Source organism: Mustela lutreola, chromosome 12 (genome assembly GCF_030435805.1).
Source record: "Mustela lutreola isolate mMusLut2 chromosome 12, mMusLut2.pri, whole genome shotgun sequence".
NCBI lineage: Eukaryota > Metazoa > Chordata > Mammalia > Carnivora > Mustelidae > Mustela > Mustela lutreola.
The window spans coordinates 49,755,364-49,775,616 of record NC_081301.1 but is presented as its reverse complement, the minus strand read 5'-3'; the positions used below and the strand labels follow the sequence as shown (position 1 = coordinate 49,775,616).

At 43.8% G+C, this 20,253-nt stretch overlaps 1 protein-coding gene across 1 annotated transcript in view; it reads right to left on the bottom strand.

The window, feature by feature from the left end:
- The window catches only part of SAXO1 (stabilizer of axonemal microtubules 1), a 129,147-nt gene that overhangs the window by 108,029 nt on the left and 865 nt on the right, over nucleotides 1-20,253 (bottom strand). The window lies entirely within an intron of this gene.

Genomic DNA, 20,253 nt, shown 5'->3' with positions numbered 1-20,253 from the left:
AGTAGAAAAGTGGTTTCCAAGGACTGGGGGTGGGAAAAATAGGGATGGGTTGGTAAAAGGACACAGACTTTCAGCTACGGGAAGAAGGAGGTCTGGGATCCAATGTAGAACATGGTGACTAATAGTTGATAATACCGAATTACAGAATTGAAATTTGCTCTGAGTAGAACTGAAATGCCCCCCCCACACACACACACAAATGTGAGGTGATAGAGGTTAACGAAGGGTCTCCCCTTAGTTATTCACAATTCACATTCAATTCACAATGTTTACCAAACCATCATGATGTACACTTTAAATATCCTACAATTTTGTCAATTATACTTCAATAAAGCTGGGAGGGGGAAAAAGAGATAAAAAAAAAAAAAAACTTTCCCACACATGGTGGGGGGAAAAAAGGGGGAGTGGTTTGCTCCACCCACTGCTGGGGACTTTTTCAAGGACAGGCACTTCTCTAGAAGCCCTTTTGAGCATTCATGCAACTTAGCAACTCAGCTAAGACAATGCCGACCACGGCACACAAAATGTATTAAAACCCAAACTGAAAGCAATTCATCACCCAGCTAACTGGTGGATCAATTTAGTCGAAATGGCCAAAATCACTCACGCATGCAGAAAGCTGTTATTTCCAAACAAAAATCCATACTCCGCCTTCAAATAAACGGCAATGCCTCATTTTAATCAGTGCCACGGCAGCACTGGCAGACCGAATGGACTTTCTACAACCTCTAAATTTCCCTGAGAATAAAAGCCTGATACTGACAAGATGGTTATTTTTCATATCTATGGGCAAAAAACAATCATCTTTAGAGACTTTTTTTTTTAATTCTACTACATTTTAAAATTAAAAGGAAAAAAAAAAAAAAAGCAGAGAGCGGTAAGGTCCAAAAAGGATTTTCAGAATTCAGTCACCCCCAAACTGTCCCAGCGGAAAACTCTCCAAGATGCTGTTGGTTATTCTGTACAGGGAGACAGGCCACTTCTGAGATTACGGCTTCAGCTGAAACTAAAAACTCAACTAGGAATACCCAGAGATACAGCAGTGATGACATAAACAGCCTAAAAAAGCAGCCCCCAGTTATAAAATGTGGCAGGGGGAGGGGGGGACTGCAGAAGCTTTTCTGGCGCTGTGCGAACTCCTGAGACCCCAGGTGGAAAGTGTGAAGTAAGAGAAGCAATTTGGTATTTAAATCTGCGAGGAGAGGAATACAAAGAATGAAATGGAACAAACATGAGGGGAAATGGAGACTTCTTGTGGTGTTATTCCCCAAGTGGAAGCTCTCTGCCTACTAAAACAGCTGTGAGAAACCGGGACGTGCTTACACTCTTTCATTACCGAAGCCACTCAGCTTTTCCTTTACTCATGCAATTTCCATCACCTCAAAAAAGAATACTCTCTCCGAAAAGGGACAGTCCATTAAAGCTTTTGTTTTTATTTTAAATAAATAAACATCATTCACTATTTAAAAAAAAAAATCTTAGGTGAAGGTGAAATTCATGGGCACTTGTTATGTACCTTACTCTTGGCGGGGCGGGAGTAGCCTAAGGGTTTCAGCGACTCTGAAGATGTCTTCAGGCAGCCCAGCACCTTGCTCTGTGGAGAGGCAGCCCCGACACTATCAGGACTGGAACCCACATTTCCTGCCTGCCTATGAGTCCGTCTTTCCATCAAGCTCTCTTCTGATGGGAAATAAAGATCATCCAGGCACTACTCACTGTTTTGGTTTGTTTTCCACACCTCTGGTCCTACTAAACAAACACAGCATTTAGCCAGGTTTCACAAAAACTCCTGGACACCCCAATCTTTGAGAACATGGCTAGGAAGATGGGAGCAAATGGATTCTGAGCACCCAAAACACTGAAGTTGTCACTTATCTGCTATTACCTCATAAGTGCAGACCCTTTTCTTTACTCCTTTATGTGTATCTGGTTAGGTCACTCTCCAGAATAGAAGCAACTGATAAATATGAGGGGGGGGGGGGGGATAAAAAAAGAAAGAAAGAAAGAAAAAAAAAAAAAAAAAAGGCAATTCCAGGCAGCACACTGACTGTGTGAACAACATTTCAGGGGCCACTGGGTGGTGCAATGGGTTAAGCACTTCCCTCTTGGTTTCAGCTCAGGTCCCAGTCTCAGGGTTGTGAGATGGAGCCCCACATCAGGGCTCCAGCTAAGCACAGAACCTGTGTAAAACTCTCTCTCTTTCCCTCTCCCTCTGCTTCTCCCCACTGCTCGCTCATGCTCTCTCTCTTTCTCTGTCTCTCTAAAATAAATAAACCTTTAAAAAAAAAAAAAAAACACTTAAGACAGGTCCATATTTCTGTTAGCAGAAAAAAAAATAGTTTCTTAAAGAAATCAAGGCATATATATATATAGTAGCATTGTAGGAAATTTTCTTTCCAAGTGATTTACCTGAGCAGTGAAATGGGAAATCCTTTCTCAATATAACTGCATAAAGGAAACTTAAGTTTATTATTACCTACCAGATACTGAACTTCCAACCACATACTAAGGCTCTAGGCTAAATACGTTACCTACATTATCTCATACAATCTTCATACTATGCTCACTTTAACATGAAGGAACTAAGACATAAAAGGTTAAAAAAAAAAAAAAAATCAGGTCTAACCCCAGAATCTCTAAACCTAGTCACTACATTATGGTGTCCTGCACTGCTTTCTAATTGTCTTATTCCATACTCCAATTGCATGGATTTTAAACTTCTTAAAAACAGGGATTAAGTCTTCCACTTACAATAACACCAGGAAATCTAAGTGATGTTCAGAGCATTAAAAAACCATTGAAATACATGCTGACTAGACAGCACTACCAAATAACTTATTAACTATCCTATTTCTCCAAACCCTATAGAACTACTTAATGAGTCATTTGAGCCCGTTGCCACCCTCTCTGGTGGGAGAGGCAAAAACCCGGTTCAACCCCAGGGTCACTTCCTTCCCTTCTGCGCTAAGAACCCCAGGGCCATGGGTGATGGTCTCAACAAAGCACAACAGGAGACACACCTTGGAGCTCATGGAGATGCCCTCTTGACTGCACGGAATATGCTTTAAAAAAAAAAAAAAAACAGTTACCCAAGATTTTGCCTAACAAGCCTTAAATTTCTTTTGTGCCCAGAGTTAAGACAGATTTTAAGACCCAAGGCTGAGTCAATATCTTACTGTAAACAACCTAGTGCAACCTAAATCCTATCTAAAATAGGACTTTTTTGTTTAAATATGCAGTGACTCATGAACAAGGCAAGGGTTGGGTACAAACGCCGTCAAATACCCACGTGGAACTTCGACTCCCCAGAAACTTGATAACCCACTGTTGACCAGAAGACTTACGGATAAGTCAATGAACACATTTTGTATGTTACACGTATTGTATACTGTAGTCTTACAATGAAGTCAGTTAGAGGGAAGAAAATGTTAAAATCAGAGAAAATACATTTATAGTAATGTACTATATTTACCAAAATAAAGTAATCTGTGCCAGTGGACCCCTGTTCAAGGATCATCTGTATATGTATTTCAGTGTGAGCTTTCCATAATGGAATATGGTAGGTGAGTCAACCCAAACTGATAATGAACAAAAATTTTACGTGTTTAACAACCGAAGCCAATTTTCCAAAATCCCCAAGACCCAATTGTACAATTTCTGCTCTTTCTCTTGCTCATTTTCCATATTTCCACATGCCTACTGAACTATTCCAAATCTTAGCAGCCTGACAAATCTTAGCAGCATGACCTAGGGATAAAGAAAAAAATGAGGGTGAAAAGGTAAGGCAAGGATGAATCCCTCTGTGATCTTAACCCCAGGCCAGCAAAGAGCAGAAACCCAGCAGAGAATGTGACATTTGGCAACTTTGTTTTCACTCGTCTGTACCCCATTCCCCCAAAGGCGGGTCAAGAGCTGGGGGTGTTTTCTTAAATGTCTGAACGCTTTTTGGGTGGGAGAAGTAGGAGTGCTAAGGCACCTTACCCTCACCCTCTCCAAATACTCAGGCCTAAATTATTAAAACCAAAACAGTGGCCGCAACCACAAGATCTGAACAAAGAATTCCACGTGTCAGGAGCCCCCACAACGTCACCGCGGGGGCTCCAAACGTGCAAATCCTAACACTCCCCTTGCTCCGAGCTCACAAGAGCAACCGAGGATTCTGTGTTGGCTTCCATTGCTGGTTTTTCTCAAAGGAAAGCACACCCCTGCCGGCCAGAATACGTTCCTCGGCCCCCTCCGCAGATAGATCACAGGCTCAAGGAATAAACAGGCATCTGGTCTACCACACGAGTCTCCACCGGCCTGGCGAGTGTGACGGGGCGCCCCAGGGTGCCGACCAAAACCACAATCCTGTGCCAACGGGAGGCACGACCAAGGACGGTCAGGGTGTGAGGCCGTCTCCACGGATGAGCATCACCTCGGCAATCGCCTCGGGCCTCCACGTTTCCTCAACCTCCAGAAGCTTCCCTTGCACACCTTTCCCTCCAGCTGGCTTTCAGATGAACTGAACCGGGATGCTGGAGAGGAGCCAGGCCAAAGGAAAGGCGTGTGTGCAACGGCACGTTAACGGCAGCTCACGGTGAGCTCCACGCCCCTTCAGCGTGCAAAGTGCGGGTGGGCTCCCCAAGAAGGGCTTTGCTGCTTGGGCAACAAAGTCAAGCTAGCAGCTTTTGCGATTTCAGTTCCATTTCGCCTCCCCTCTCTTTTTTTTTCTTTTTTTTGAGAGAGAGATTATATTGCCCTCTGGTGGGAACAAGGAAGGTAAAGTTGTATTGTGTTTCCCCTTACTTTTCTCTCCAGGGTCACTAGGGACAGAACATACCATTTGGGATTATGGGCATGGGAGGGACCCATCTTTCTGTTTTCCAAGAGAAATAAAGACCAGGTTTTTTATTTATTTTCTTTAAAGATTTTATTTATTTATTTGACAGAGATCACAAGTAGGTGGGGGGCGGGGGTGGTTGGAGCAGGCTCCCTGCCAAGCAGAGAGCCCAATGTGGGGCTCTATCCTAGGACTATGGGATCATGGCCTGAGCAGAAGGCAGAGCCTTTACCCCACTGAGCCACGCAGGTGCCCCTAAAGTCCAGGTTTTTTAAAATCAGGAGAGATGGGACCCCTGGGTGGCTCAGTTGTTTGAGGACCTGCCTTCAGCTCAGGTCATGATCCTAAAGTCACAGGATCAAGTCCTACACAGACTCCCAGCTCTACTGGGAGTCTGCTTTTCCCCCTGACCTTCTCCCCTCTCATACTCTCTCACTGTCTCTCTCTCAAATAAATAAAACAAAAAAAATAAAATAAAATAAGGGGCACCTGGGTGGCTCAGTGGGTTAAGCCTCTGCCTTTGGCTCAGATTGTGATTTCAGGGTCCTGGGATCGAGCCCCGCATCAGGCTCTCTGCTCAGTGGGGAGACTGCTTCCCGCTCTCTGCCTGCCTCTCTGCCTACTTGTAATCTCTCACTATGTCAAATAAATAAATAAAATCTCTTAAAAAATAATAAAATAAAATAAAATCAGGAGAGTTCTCAGAATGTGAGCAAGCATTTCCATCTTTCAGAAAAAACAGTTGGCCGGCACCCAGTTTGTGAACGGGGTACTGCATATTTATGTATAGAATTTTCTGGTGGGTCTGGAGTCTAGGGCACTTCGTATACTTAGCATACTCAAGAGAGTTATCATACACGGTGTTAGCCCAGTTTGGGGAGCCTGACATCTAGGGTACGTGGTAAGAAATAGCAGGAAAGGTAGGGTGGGTTAAGTGTAGTTTGCTCTTTGACCTGTAGATGACTACCAAAGGCTTTGAATTAAAGCCACATGATCCACTGTTTAGTAGGATTCCCATCACAAATAGCACGGTGCCTGGTCCCTGCTAGAGCAGAAATGAGAACAGGACTTAGTAGTTCAAGCAAGCCCCTCGAACATCATCCAAAACTCCAAGATGTTTTGTCAGTGGACAAGACTTTCTTGATCAGCTTTCAGCCTTCCTGAGAGAGGGGTGGAAAGACCCAGGAGGGCCACAGCTTAGCCCCAGATTGCCAGATGCTTCCACTGTCCCATACACACTTAGAACCGTGGAGGCTCTGCAGGAGAAACAGAGCCAGTGATGCTGAGGGACCGTGTTCTCTGCACCTGTGGAGGTCAGAGAGTCCGTGAACTAGACCACAAAATAGACTTGGAAAGCATTAAAACCTCCCTGAGAGGTTTGACTCATACTTATGATGGGGATGGGGGTGAAGTGAAAAGTCCTTCCCAAAGGAGGACTGAGAGACAAGTCAGAGCTCAAAAGAAAAGACACTTCCTGAGGATGGTTGTAGATGGTGGGGAGTGCAACCAGCCCATGCTCCAAACAACCCTGGCAAAAAAAAAAAATTCCTGCAAAACAGACCACATCTTTACATTGCTTCTTTTCCATCCACAACTGGAAAGATTTGAAAGCCTTAAAATTGCTCCGCTTCTCCTTGAAGGAATACACACCTTTAGTTTCATGGGTTGATACTCGGAGTAGCTTCCAGTTTTTTGAAGTGTGGTCCATTGGCCACCTGCTTCAGCTTCACCAGGGTTCATTGTTAACAGTTGCAGATTCCTGGACCTCAGACCCACAGAGTCAAACTATTCAAGGGCAGGGTCCAGGAATTTTCACCTTTGCAACAGCTCTCCAGGGGGTTCTTAAGCATACTGGAATTTCAGACCTTTCCATTAAGTGGAAGCATAGGACAGTCAAGGGGAAAGCACAGCCTCTCTCTGAGAGTGGCACCTGGGTGGCTCAGTGGGTTAAGCCTCTGCCTTTGGCTCAGGTTGTGATCTCAGGGTCCTGGGTCCTTTATCTCTCTCGTGATAAAGCCATTATTGCAAGGCTATCAAGTTATAATCCATGGTTTGAGAAAGCCTCTAGCCCAATGATTCTCAGACGAAGGATATATGGCAATATAACAATACGACAAATTTGACATCCGGCTATATGATAACAAAAATTTTTTCTGGGAAGGGATGCCTGGGTGGCTCAGTCACTTAAGCATCTGTCTTCAGCTCAGGGCATGATCCCAGGGTCCTGGGATTGAGCTCCACATTTGGGAGGGGGGTCTCCTGCTCAGCGGGAAGCCTGCTTCTCCCTCTACCTGTCTCCCACCTGCTTGTGCCATCAAATACATAAAATCTTTTAAAAAATAAATAAAATTCATTTCTAGATAGAGCAGTGCAAGAGCAATAGGAAGCCTTGATTCATGAAAGTGTCAGAATTTCAGGAGCTGCCATGTTGGCAGCAAGGAGCAAAGAGGGCTTCCAAGCTCAGAGCCCCATTTAGAAAGGCTCCAAGGTGGTGTGAAGTACGATGTCATAAAGAGAGCAAATCCTGGGTCATCCCCATATTAGAGTAGAACACGTTTCAAAAGTCCACACACTTGTGGCAGGAAGTTTGAAATCCATTTCCCAGAAAAGCATTGCTCTCACGGGGGACTGGTGTCCCAGGCTAGCCCACAAAAGCCTCCTAAATGTGAACCGCTACACATAGACATTAGCAGGTAAAGTCATGGAAGCAACAGATGAAGCATTCTTAAACATCACCCAAAGGCTGTTAAAGAACTCTCAGAAGGATGCCTGGGTGGCTCAGTTGGTTAAGCGTCCGCCTTTGGATCAGGTCATGATCTCAGGGTCCTGGGATTGGGCCCCACATCAGGCTTCCCGCCCAGCGGGAAGCCTGCTTCTCCCTCTCCCTTTGCCTGCTGCTCCCCCTGCTTATACTCTGTCAAATAAAATCCTTTTAAAAATATAATTTTTTTAAAAAAGTAAAGGATTCTCAGAAAAGCAGGAGCACCAAGTGAAGAGACAGGTTCAGTAGGAGCGATGGATGGGGAGGGGAGGCTGAAGCACGCACACGTGCTTAATGCATTACGTATGAACGCCTGAGAACCCTCTTCGCTTCCTGGGTTTTCCAGGCACATATGGATCTCAGCTTATCCTTCATATCACATGCACCCATAGTTCTTTGCTCTGCAATAGTCTTTCAAGTTCAATCATCATATTAAAATAAATGTCCTTCTCCCTTTCCAGAAATCTGGGGTTTCCGTGTTGAAAGGGACCCTGGAGATCATTTTGTCAAACCTCCTGTCCAACGCAAGAATTCTTTCCACAGCATCCCAACAGGCAAATGCTCAGCTCAAGGACCTGAGGCAGTCCACTTCAAGTCTCTGTGGTCCTGCTACAAAATTTTCAATTTGTATGGGCCCCACACCAGTTTCCATGAAGTGACCACTCCATGGTGTTAGTTATATCCTTTCGGTGACCCAGAACAAGTCCTCGTCAGCCTTTGTTACAAGTTGACGGTCTATCCAGCCCCTGCTCTTATCAGGTTCAAGTTTTCTCACTTCCAGAATGCATTCCCCCTATCCTGGCCCTCCTGGTCACTCGTTATCCTTTTTAAACTGAAGGGTCCAGGGCACCTGGGTGGCTCGATTGGTTAAACATCCAACTCTTGATTTGGGCTCAGGTTATGATCTCGGGGGCATGAGATGAACCCCACATCTGGCTCTGCACTCAGCAGGGAGTCTGAGAGTGTCACCTCTCCCTTTCCCCCAGCTTGCACACTCTAAAATCTTAAAAAAAAAAAAAAAAAAAAAAAAAAAAAAAAAAAAAAAACCACAGGGGCGTGTCCAAATGGAAAAGCATCCTTCAGTTGTGGTATGACCAAGCCAAAGTCCAGTGAAATAATTATTTCATCTGACCTGGACACCCTCCTTCCATTCAGCCTGAAATCAAGTTAATGCTTCTTAGCAGGTCCATCACAGCAACAGATCACAACAAGTTTGCGGTTAAGTAAAACCCAAGACCTTTACATGAGCTGTGGCCAAGATAAACCTCTCCCATTAGGGAGATGTATAATTGATTTTTCACCCAAACGTAGAACCTCATGTTTACTCTTGTTAAATTTCTGCTTGGTTTGGGGCCCAGCATTCCAGCCTGTCAAGATAATTTTGAATCTTGGTCCTGACACCTATCACACTTGCTATATTCTTCCCATTTTCTAGCTTAAGTATATTTGATAAGGAAAACTCCTAGGTCTTCATCCAAATTTTGATAAAAATGTTAAACAAGACAAAGTTAATGGTGGCATGGTTCTAGTGATGTTGTTCCATGTAGGCAAAAAGCCAATCAACTGATGGCTCTATGGGCAAGCGTGTTCAAGGAGCTACAAATCTACCTAATTACACTACCATCCAATCCATCTTACAAGAATTTTATCTACAAGAATATCTTGGCAAGAGTCCTCAAGGGACCAAGTCTTTCTTTTTCTAATCCTTTTTTTTCTACCCACACCCCTATTATTTAGAATAACCCCATCTTCAGTCACCCCAGAGCTCAGCTGACTGGACCAAGGGAAAGGACCCTAGTCAGAGGGTATCAGAGGGACCACCTCATAGGTTCCCCTGTTCCTCTCAATATTTGGAAATAGTACACTCGTCTCTTTGGTTGTCTGAAATAGTGGCATCTGAACTGGGGCCGCCACACAGAGCTGCCGTACAGAGGAATTCAGTGTGCCCAGAAGAAACTGGATCAGCCACGTCCTCAAGAATCCATGAGGTCTGAGAAAGACACTCATTCTAACCAGCCATTCAGTAATTTTTCAGAAAAGTCAAGAAGACCCCTGTCCCTCCTCACTGTGACTATCTCTACTTTCCCTCACTTCTCTAGGCTCACCAGCAGAGGCTCTAGAAGATTTCTTCAGACCCCTTCAGGATCCAGAGATGAGAACTGACAGAGCTCAGAAAACACCATTACAGAGAACAGGGGCTATCTCATCGTCTGAGGAATAATTTTTATTTTGATTGTAGTAAGAACTTTTTTTGATCCTTAAGATTTCATTCCTCCGACCCACCATATCAAGATTACTTTACATCTCTTCCACAACCTCCTCCCCTCCCTCTTTGGAATACCTTGACTCCCCCTTGTTTTCAAATGTGGATTTGACTCGTTTGCAACTTTGAGGTATCCATTTTCTCTCTTGTGATTTTCAATAGTGCTGGGCCTCTGTCCCCCATGGACCACAAAGCAGTTCCTGAAATGTTGTGTAAAGGGGAGATTTAGGAATACTGGGGTACATAAGAAAGCCTGCATGTAAGTTAGTGCATTCAGAAGCTGACAGGATTGTGCCTGGACCCCAGCCAATAGGCATTCTCCTATTTCTCCCTGTAATGTAAATGTTTCAATTACTTCATTTATTGGGGGGAGGGTACAAACAGGGGGAAGAGCAGAGGGAGAGAGAGAAACAGACTCCCCACTGAGCAGGGAGCCCCATGCGGGTCTCAGTCCCAGAACCCCGGGATCATGACCTGAGCTGAAGGCAGACGCTTAATGACCCTGTAATGTAGGTCCTAAAAATAGCATTCTGTTTCAAAATCAAGAGCCTGTGGGATTTATTTAAAATTATAGTGGGCATATAATATTACATTAATGTCAGGTCCACCACAGTGACTCAACAAGTCTATGCATTCTGCTGTGCTCCTCACAAGTGGAACTACCATTTGTCACCACACAACGTTATTGTATCATTGACTCCACTCTCTAGATGTTGTGGTAACAACGCTTACAAGGAGATCAGCCCTCTGAAAATTCAGTGTAGAACACAGTATGGATGAGAGGTACAATGCTGTATGGCAGAGCTTGAAAACTTACTCATCTTGTGAAACTAAAACTTAGCCCATTCATTATTAGTCACTCCCCATTTAGCCCCTCCCCTCAGTCCCTGACAGCCACCTCTACTCATTGATGGTGTAAGTTTTTCTTAGATAACTCAGGTAAGTAGAATCATGCATATCTGTCTTTCTATGACTGGCTTATTTTCCTTGGAAGAAAGTCCTTACAGCTCATCCATGTGGTCACATACTGCAAAATTTACTTTTTTTTTTTTTTTTTAAGATTTTATGTATTTATTTGTCAGAGAAAGAGAGGGACAGAGAGCGAGCACAGACAGACAGAATGGCAGGCAGAGGCAGAGGGAGAAGCAGGCTCCCTGCTGAGCAAGGAGCCCGATGTGGGACTCGATCCCAGGACACCGGGATCATGACCTGAGCCGAAGGCAGCTGCCCAACCAACTGAGCCACCCAGGCGTCCTGAATTTCCTTCTTTTTAAAAACTGAATAGGGGCACCTAGGTGGCTCAGTCATTAGGCATCTGCTTTCAGCTCTGGTCGTGATCCCAGAATCCTGGGATTGAGCCCCGCATTGGACTCCCTATTTGGCAGGGAGCTTGCTTCTCCCTCTCCTACTCCAGCTCACCCTGCTTATGTTCCCTCTCTTGGTGTCAAATAAATATATAAAATATTTAAAATAAATAAAAATAAAAACTGAATAATTTTTCATTGTACATAGGTCCATTATCTATTCTTCCATCAATAGTCATTTCATTTTCTTCCCAATCTTGGCGATGGGGAGTAGTGCTGTGATGGACCAAAGGAGTCGTACTAGCTCTTTAGGGTCCTGGTACCAATTCTTTTAGATAAATACCCAGAGCTAGAATGGCTTGATTACATGGTAGCACTATTTTCAATTTTTTGAGGAATCCCCGTGCGGTTTTCCATAGTGGCTGCACCATTTTGCATTCCCAATTCCCAAGGCAATCTACAGAATCGTAGAAAATATTTGCAAGCCAGGTATATGATAAGGTGTTAATTTCTAAAATATAACAAATTCCTATAACTCGAAAAGTTCTAGTTTATTTTTCTTTAAAGATTTATTTATTTATTTGACAGAAAGAGAGAGATCACAAGTAGGCAGAGAGGCACGCAGAGAGAGAATGAGAAGCAGGCTCCCTGCTCAGCAGAGAGCTTGATGCGGGGCTCGATCCCCGGACCCTGAGATGATGACCTGAGCCGAAGGCACAGGCTTTAACCCACTGAGCCACCCACGCACCCCCAAATAATTCTAGTTTAAAATCAGCTAAGAACTTAAATAGACAACAGGTATATGGGAAAAAATGCTCAATGTCACTAATCATCAGAGAAACATCAATAAAACCACAAGATACCACCTTATACCAGTCAGGATAGCTTTTCAAAAAAAGACAAGTGAGGATCACTAATTTTGAAAAGCCCAGAGACATTAAAGAACCTGAATGAGAGATACCTGGGTGGCTCAGTCAGTTAAGTGTCTGCCTTCCACTCAGGTCATGATCCCAGGGTTCTGGGATCGAGACCCATGTGAGACTCTCTGCTCTCTGCTCTCAGCCTGCTTCTCCCTCTCTCTCTGCTGTTCCCCCTGCTTGTGCTCTCTCTCTTCCTGTCAAATAAATGGATAAAAATCTTTTAAAAATAAATTTAAAAAATAAAGAACCTGAATGAAATCACAAACCTAATAATCAAAACCAGGACTGGATTTCAAACATTCTAACTCATTGTCCCCTGTTCTTTCCCAGACATTACTCATTTGAAGCAGGAAAGAAGAACAAGCTGGTCAATTAATCTTCTGCCTTTCATTTTGAGCTCTTATTCAGACTTTCTACAGATTTTCTGTATCTGAAGAACAGGGTTGAAATGCATCCTATTTGAAAGAAAGAAAAATGGATAATGAAAAGGAAACGTCTTGACTTTTTAAAAATAATCAGGTACAGAACAGTGTTTCTGTTAACCAACTGGCACAGGCAGAAATTTAACTTTTTCCTTCTACTACAAACTCAATGTGTTAACATTAGAATGAGGGGCTTTGGGATATTCTGGATATTCCAAATATGTGGATCTATTTGGGAAGTGGCTAACTTGACAACCTTTAAGAGGGAAGGACCAGATTGTTCAAAGTTACTTTGTTTAGGTTTTTGTTTTGGGGTTGTTTTTTTTTTAAGATTTTATTTATCAGGGTGCCTGGGTGGCTCAGTGGGTTAAGCCTCTGCCTTCAGCTCAGGTCATGATCTCAGGATCCTGGGATTGAGCCCCACATCAAGCTCTCTGCTGAGCAGGAAGCCTGTTTCCCATTCTCTCTCTGCCTGCCTCTCTGCCTACCTGTGATCTCTCCCTCTCTGTCAAATAAATAAATAAAATCTTTTAAAAAAAATTTATTTGTCAGAGAGAACACAAGCTGGGGGAACAGCAGGCAGAGGGAGAAGTAGGCTCCCCGCTGAGCAAAGAGCCCCATATTACACTGGATCCCAAGACCCCAGGATCATGAACTGAGCTGAAGGCAGACACACAACCAACTGAGCCACCCAGGCGCCCCTCGAAGTTATTTTGAAGGAGCCAGAAAGGAAGATGATAAAATGAATGGTAGTATATGCTAGGCAGTGAGAAGGTCTTTAATACCAAATTCACGATTTTTCAGACTTGGAAGCTCTAAACTGAATTAGAAACTACCTTAAAGTGAAGGTCTGAACTTGAGAAGTCTAATCGTTGCTTGACTGAAATACAGGCATCCCTGTATACACAAATAGAACCATGCTCGGCAAAACAGTAAGGCACAGACAAGTGTTACTAAATCCATATCAATTCTAATTAATTCTAATTCCACTTGTGTGCAGAGCAGATTAAATCGGGACCATCTGGGACGCCTGGGTGGCTCAGTTGGTTAAGCAGCTGCCTTCGGCTCAGGTCATGATCCCAGCGTCCTGGGATCGAGTCCCACATGGGGCGCCTGCTTCTCCCTCTGACTCTGCCTTCCACTCTGTCTGCCTGTGCTCGCTCTCACTCGCTCTCTCTCTGACAAATAAATAAATAAAATCTTTAAAAATAAAATAAAATAAATCGGGACCATCTCCAGCCTCCAAATTTAATCAAATTCCCCAAGCGCATATTAAGCACATCACCCTGTCTGAATTCTCTGCGGAGCTTTTTTCACGGCCTGCTAGGTAATAAACAGAATGAATACCCCTCCCTAGAGTTTCTGCCCCCACAGAGAGCTTGTTCACTCCTCCCAGGACCCATTACCCAGAACATGGTCCACCATCTTGATATGGATTTAGTAACACTTGTCTGTGCCTTACTGCTTTGCCGAGCATGGTTCTATTTGTGTATTTAACACTGACTCAGTCCTCACAACCACCCTCCGAGAGACTCTAGGATCTGCATTTTACAGAGGAGACTGCAGAGGAAAAGACATTGCTGTGGAGTGGTCCCACGTGACACCGCTCGTGCGTGCAAAGGTTGGAATTTGAATCCAGGTCGTCTGGCTCAGGACCTGTGCTAACTCCTGCAGTTGGCAGCCCCTCATAGTAAACCAGCAGTGACTTGTTAAGAAAAATGACAAGAATGCAACAAAGATACCTGGAAGGAACTATGGGCAAATTATAAATCCATTCGGGAGTTTTAACCCAACAACAGACTTTGAGATATTGGATATTTATTTTAACAGGAAGGGGCAAGGGAGCAGAGAGGAGGGATGTTGCTCTTTTCGGGAAATGGCTTCATCTGTGTTATTCACCTGCTCAAATCCATCAGGGGCTATCTTTGCTGCCCAAGATCGTGTTCTTTGACATTTAAGAGCTCCAATGCCATGATGTTCACAGAGCTTGAGGCAGGACCTGCCTCTCAAGACCCAAGTGTTCAACGTGGATGTGATCTATCCACATCTCTATGCCACCGTGCCCGTGCAGCTGGTATAGACAGTCCTGACCCCAAAGTTTTCCTTCAGAGTTTGTAAGTGCCAGCATGCACACCCCTCCCCGCTAGTCCTCACCCCAACTCTAAGAAAAAGGCATGATCATCATTCCTGTTCAACAGATAGGTTCAACCATCTGCACAAGCTCAAAGAGGCAGAGCCAGGGTTTGAAACAAAGCAACCCTTTCCCAATGGCCCAAGCACGTCACCTCCCCTTCCTACAGTCTTCTCTACTACCTCTTCTCCAAGGGAGCTCTCCCACCTCAGAAATCCTACGTTAGTTATTTTCTTGGTCTTATTCATTGGAAGTTTGCTACTTCCCCCACCCCCAGGAAACAGGTCATCTTCCTGAATGAACTGTAAATCAAAAGGTCAGTCCAAAACATCGATCAAGGGAAGGGGGTCTAAAACTGCCCACAGCAGATAAAATTAGAGCAGGGTACTCAAAACTCTAAACAGATCCATTTGTTGATTATAAAACTGAGCAGATCGTTTCCATTGCTGGAATGTGGATTACTATGAAGCTGTGCTCTAATTTCCTATTTGAAATTTGCCTCATTATGTATAATTATACTCCTTTTGTAAGATGAAAGGTGTATATGGACAATTAAACATTAATTCTGGTATCACAAAGATTCCATAATTTTTAAAGAGCATATAACACACCAAGTGCATAAATACTATAATAAAAATAATTTGGTGTTAGAGTAAAAGGGTTTTTTCTTCCCCCCTTGGTTCCTCTATCCGGGTTCTGCCAAAGATAAAAAGTCACCAGCAAGCACCTATCAAAAGCTGCTCTTTGTCCTTTTTTCTTAATCAGAATTTATGAAATCAATTTTATTTAAATTAAAAACAAGAATTCTTCTTGAAATATGTAATATCAAACCAATTCCTTGATTTTTTTCCCTTCCTCTTAATTTGTAACAGAGACTCTGAGAAAATAAAATCTAAGGTTAAGGAAATTTCCATCAATGTGAAGAAAATATTTTCCAAAATTAAAATAACAAGTTCCTCCCTGGTTAACAAAACTGATTTAAGTTGCAGATACATGACTGCCCCTGAGATCACCTTCCTCCCCAAGCTTTGTGAAAGGGCCAAATCCACATCCTTTTCAACAGCTCACAAGTCCTCTATGGGACTACCTTTTTTATGAAATGCTGCACATACTACCAACGCTACATAAATATTTCCTGATACATTACCCAGTCCTGGAATTTTCTGCAAGATTGCACAAAGTCTTTAAAGTAGTGTACGGCAGGCCATAAAATAATCAGATATAAAAGCAAGCTACATCAACCCCTTGATTAACTTTCTTTTTTCTAACATGAATTTCAGGAAAAAAGTAGTGCTATTACATTTTAATCTCAAGAGAGAGATTTGCTATTTATATTATTTGACTAAAAAGCTTTAAGAATTACACCTTTTTTTTTTTTTAACTATCAGATAAGATTTCTCAACTGTAAGGAGCTTCATATTACCACCTGTAATCAAAAAGAGCCCAGCGTGAGGGGCCCCTGGGTGGCTCAGTCGGTTGGGTGTCCAGCTCCTGGTTTCGGCTCAGGTCATGATTTCAGGGTTGTGAGATCGAGCCCTACATCAGGCTCTGAGCGGGGTGTGGAGCCTGCTTGAGATTCTCTTTCTCCCTCTGTCCCTCATCCCCTTCCACTCTCACACCCTGTCTTTAAAAAAAAAAAAAAAAAAAAAATCCCAGTATGACTTGAAAATAGACCATGGACTATCACCTATAATATCTAGTGTCTGATACACGCTAGATGAATAAAATTTAATTGACTTAAATTGTGTCCAAAGCTTAACAAAATGCGCCCTTGTGCATTAAAATTAATCTCAATCCTTCAACTGCATTGTCTGCAAAATAAAAGAGCTAGTGGCCATTAAGATCCCTTTCAATTTCAACCTTGAAAACTGAACTTAACACTTCATCCACAGCCTACCCCTCCAACCCCAGTTTCAAATTTAATAATTTGGGAAAAGAATAGCTCAGTAAACCAAAAGCATCTACAGGAAGAACAGAGGCTAAGATCAGGAGTCAAACTTCCAAACTAAGCAATGCTCCCAGTGCAGAAGAACCCCCCCAGGAAGACAGTAATTTATGAGAAAGTGCTTTTACAATTTTTAAACACTATATAAATGTAAGGTGGTATATTGCAGAACAGCATTTTTTCCCATATGGTGAAATGCTGGCAATCTTCAGATGTAATTGAAAATATTATTCTCTCAGGGCGCCTGGGTGGCTCAGTGGGTTAAAGCCTCTGCCTTTGGCTCAGGTCATGATCCCAGGGTTCTGGGATCAAGCCCCGCATCGGGGTCTCTGCTCAGCGAGGAGCCTGCTTCCCCCTCTCTCTCTGCCTGCCTCTCTGCCTACTTGTGATCTCTGCTTGTCAAATAAATAAAATCTTTTTTTAAAAAAGAAAGAAAAAGAAAAGAAAATTCTCTCATATCCAAATGCAAGGTCACTACACTCAAGTTTCCAATATAGCTTTGTTGTCCAGATAATTAAAAGTTGTAGGATGGTGAGAAAATATTTAACTGCTCACTTTACTGTATCTCTTCAGCTGGTGAACAGTTTATCTTATTTGGGACAGGCTGTACTTAAAAGAGAACATAACATTTCATGGTAATAAGCCCAATGGCCGAATTTTGATCAGACTATTGTGCAGAGCCTTGAGCGCAATACAGTAAAATAGATCTTTCATAAAACCAGCAAGGCTCACTAAGACTTTTGTTCAGTGGCTAGAATCCTTACATTTAGGTATTTGAAAGGCCATCACTTTGTAATCCAGCGATCTATACTTCTCAAAGTATACCACTTCCCGAGCTCTGCTGGGCCCTTCAATCTAATAGCTCACTTTAGAAAACAATATGGTGGGGTGCCTGGGTGGCTCAGTGAGTTAAAGCCTCTGCATTCGGCTCAGGTCATGATCCCGGGGTCCTGGGATCGGGCCCCATATCGGGCCCCATATCAGGCCCCATATCAGGCTCTCTGCTCAGTGGGGAGCCTGCTTCTTCCTTTGTCTCTCTGCCTGCCTCTCTGCCTACTTGTGGTATCGGTCTGTAAATTTTTAAAAAATAATAATTTAAAAAAATTAAAAATTTTAAAAGAAAGAAAACATCTTAAAAAAAATTAAAGGAAAACCCAAAACCCCACAGCTTTGTTTCTCCTTTAGGCTGGTCTCCAGTTTAACGAGGAGTGACAGTTGATTGGGAGAAGGCTGCCATCTTGTGGCCAAGAGTGAGAACTTGTTCCAAGAGCACTGCCCATGCCCAGATCCTCTGACAGAGTGGCTCCTGGAGGAAGGAAGCCTTCTTCTCCAGCTCCTTGTGCATCCCAAGCCTCCCCGCTAACAAGAACTAAGTCTTCAGAAATTGCAGTTCAGAGGACAAGTAATCTTGCATACACCTAGCTTTAGGAGGAAGATGAATGGGAGAGGGGAGGGAAAGGTTTGGGTTTCCCGATGAGTAAAGAACTTCTATTAGTCTGGCTTAAAGAATTCGAGACAGAAGCCCAGAGAAACCAGATAACTCAGTCAGAAACCCATCTCCCCTCTCCCACCTAAAGGGCTCGCTCCTCTGAAAAGGCGAGTTCTTCTTCACCCATACTCTTCCTCCTGATTTCTCATCACTTCTCCCCCATAACTTCAGTAGGGAAAGCCAAAAATTATTGACATCTAGAGCTTAGAGAACAGCTAGAAAATTCTTCTCATTTCATCCCAGATTTAACTGGTGGTGAGGAGGGTGAGGACTTCTGGATAATGAGGCTCCATATCCATGCTATCCCAGAACTTTCTGCAAGGATGAAAAGGACCCCCATCTACACCCCCTTTAGAGTAGCCACGACACACAGATAGCTACTGAGCACTGGAGTACTCCTAGGGCAATGAGGAACTGAATTTTTCATTCTATTTAATTAATTTTGATGAAATTACACACATGTCTGGTGACTCCCCTACTGGACAGCACAGCTGTAAATTTTGCCTTCCTTATCCATTTCAGCATGCCACCTTAATACCAAAAAAAAGTAATAAAAATAAATCTATCTTGTTATTCAAAAAGCTATGTTTTCACTACCCAGTGGAGAAAGTGTGTTAGTTTTATATAGCATACAAAAATAGAAAACATGGAAAAAAAATAGAAAACATAGTCTTTGCTTTCCAGGTATATGCGACCAAAGGGGTGGGGATAAACATGCAGGCATATAACTAGAACCAAGATTGGAGCTACAGGGCTGGGTTAATGGAGACGTGCAACCCAGACAAGGCTTTAAAAGGTCACAGAGGAGGAGGAAGGGACACAGGCATTTAGAGGAGGGCCAGGCTAGGGCAAGGAAGAGAGATAGCTCTGAAGGTTGATGAGACATTAGGTAGGTCAACAAGCACTTTGAGAAGTGAAATAAGACAGAAGAGTGGAGGAGTGACAGGTAGAGGAGTCAAACCAGAGACCACAGCCTGAAACCATAAAGTGGAAGGGCAGATACAAGACGGAGAAGGAAGCAAAGAAAACCAAGGACAGACTCTGCCTCTGATGGTGAACAGCCCCCTTGTAGGGATGAAGAAGGCACGGAGTCATCAGGAACACCTGGAGAAGCAATTCTCCTACAACAGCGCAGATTAAATCCTAACGACAATCCTACCGGAAGAACCCAGTATCTTTGGAGGGTGATGCGAAGGGCCTCCAGAGGAGAGGGAACCAACGAGCTTTTGCCTCGGTCCCGTGCAAAAGCAGCAGCTCTCGGCTAAGTTTCTGCTCTGGTCCCACCTAACGCTGCTTCAGAGCAAGTCCCCTGCAGGGATGTGACCTAGATCAGCGGTTCCCAGTCCCAGCAATCGATCAGAATCACCTGAAGCCTGCCGGTGGGGCCCACCCTCATGGAGAACGGCTCAACAGCCTGGGCAGCTGGGAGTTTTAAAGCTCTACAAGTGATGCTCATGAGCAGCCAAACTCAAGGGACCATCTCAGGACTACAGAGATGCGTAAGGTTTCTAACCTGGTGTCTGGCATTCCCTTCACTTCTCCCTACCACCAGCGCCATCTCCCACACTCCGGTAGCATGCTGCAGTGGGCGAGCACTTTCGGCTATTTCAAGATGTCAAGCTTGGGGTGCCTGGGGTTAAAGCCTCTGCCTTCAGCTCAAGTCATGATCCCGGGGTCCTGGGATCGAGTCCTGCATTGGGCTCTCTGCTCAGTGGGGAGTCTGCTTCCCCCTCTCTCTGCCTGCTTGTGATCTCTGTCAAATAAATAAAATCTTAAGGAAAAAAAAACATTAAAAAAAAAAAAAGATGTCAAGCTTGATCAAGCACAATCCCGTAGCAGGAGACTCACCCACCGAATTTCATTTAATCCCCAGCGAATCCTGGAGAAGTTCAGTCACCTGCCCAAGATCCCAAGGTTAGCTTCAAGTCCAGAAGAACCGGCCCTAGGGTCCACCCTTCTATTGGCTGCCTCTCCGAGTGCCCCAAGCCCAGCAACTCCCCAGATGTCCTGCGAAGCGGAAGGAGCAAGTCAGAACCCATGAGACATGAGAGAAAGGAATCAGCCACAGAACTTTAAGGAAAACCCACCATTTCTCCCTGGGACCACCTGCCTTTGTGGAACTTCACCCAGAGCTGGTCCTTAAAGACAACTGGCCAGCACAGGCGTGCAAAAGTCATTTTCTTTCCTTCTTCCTGC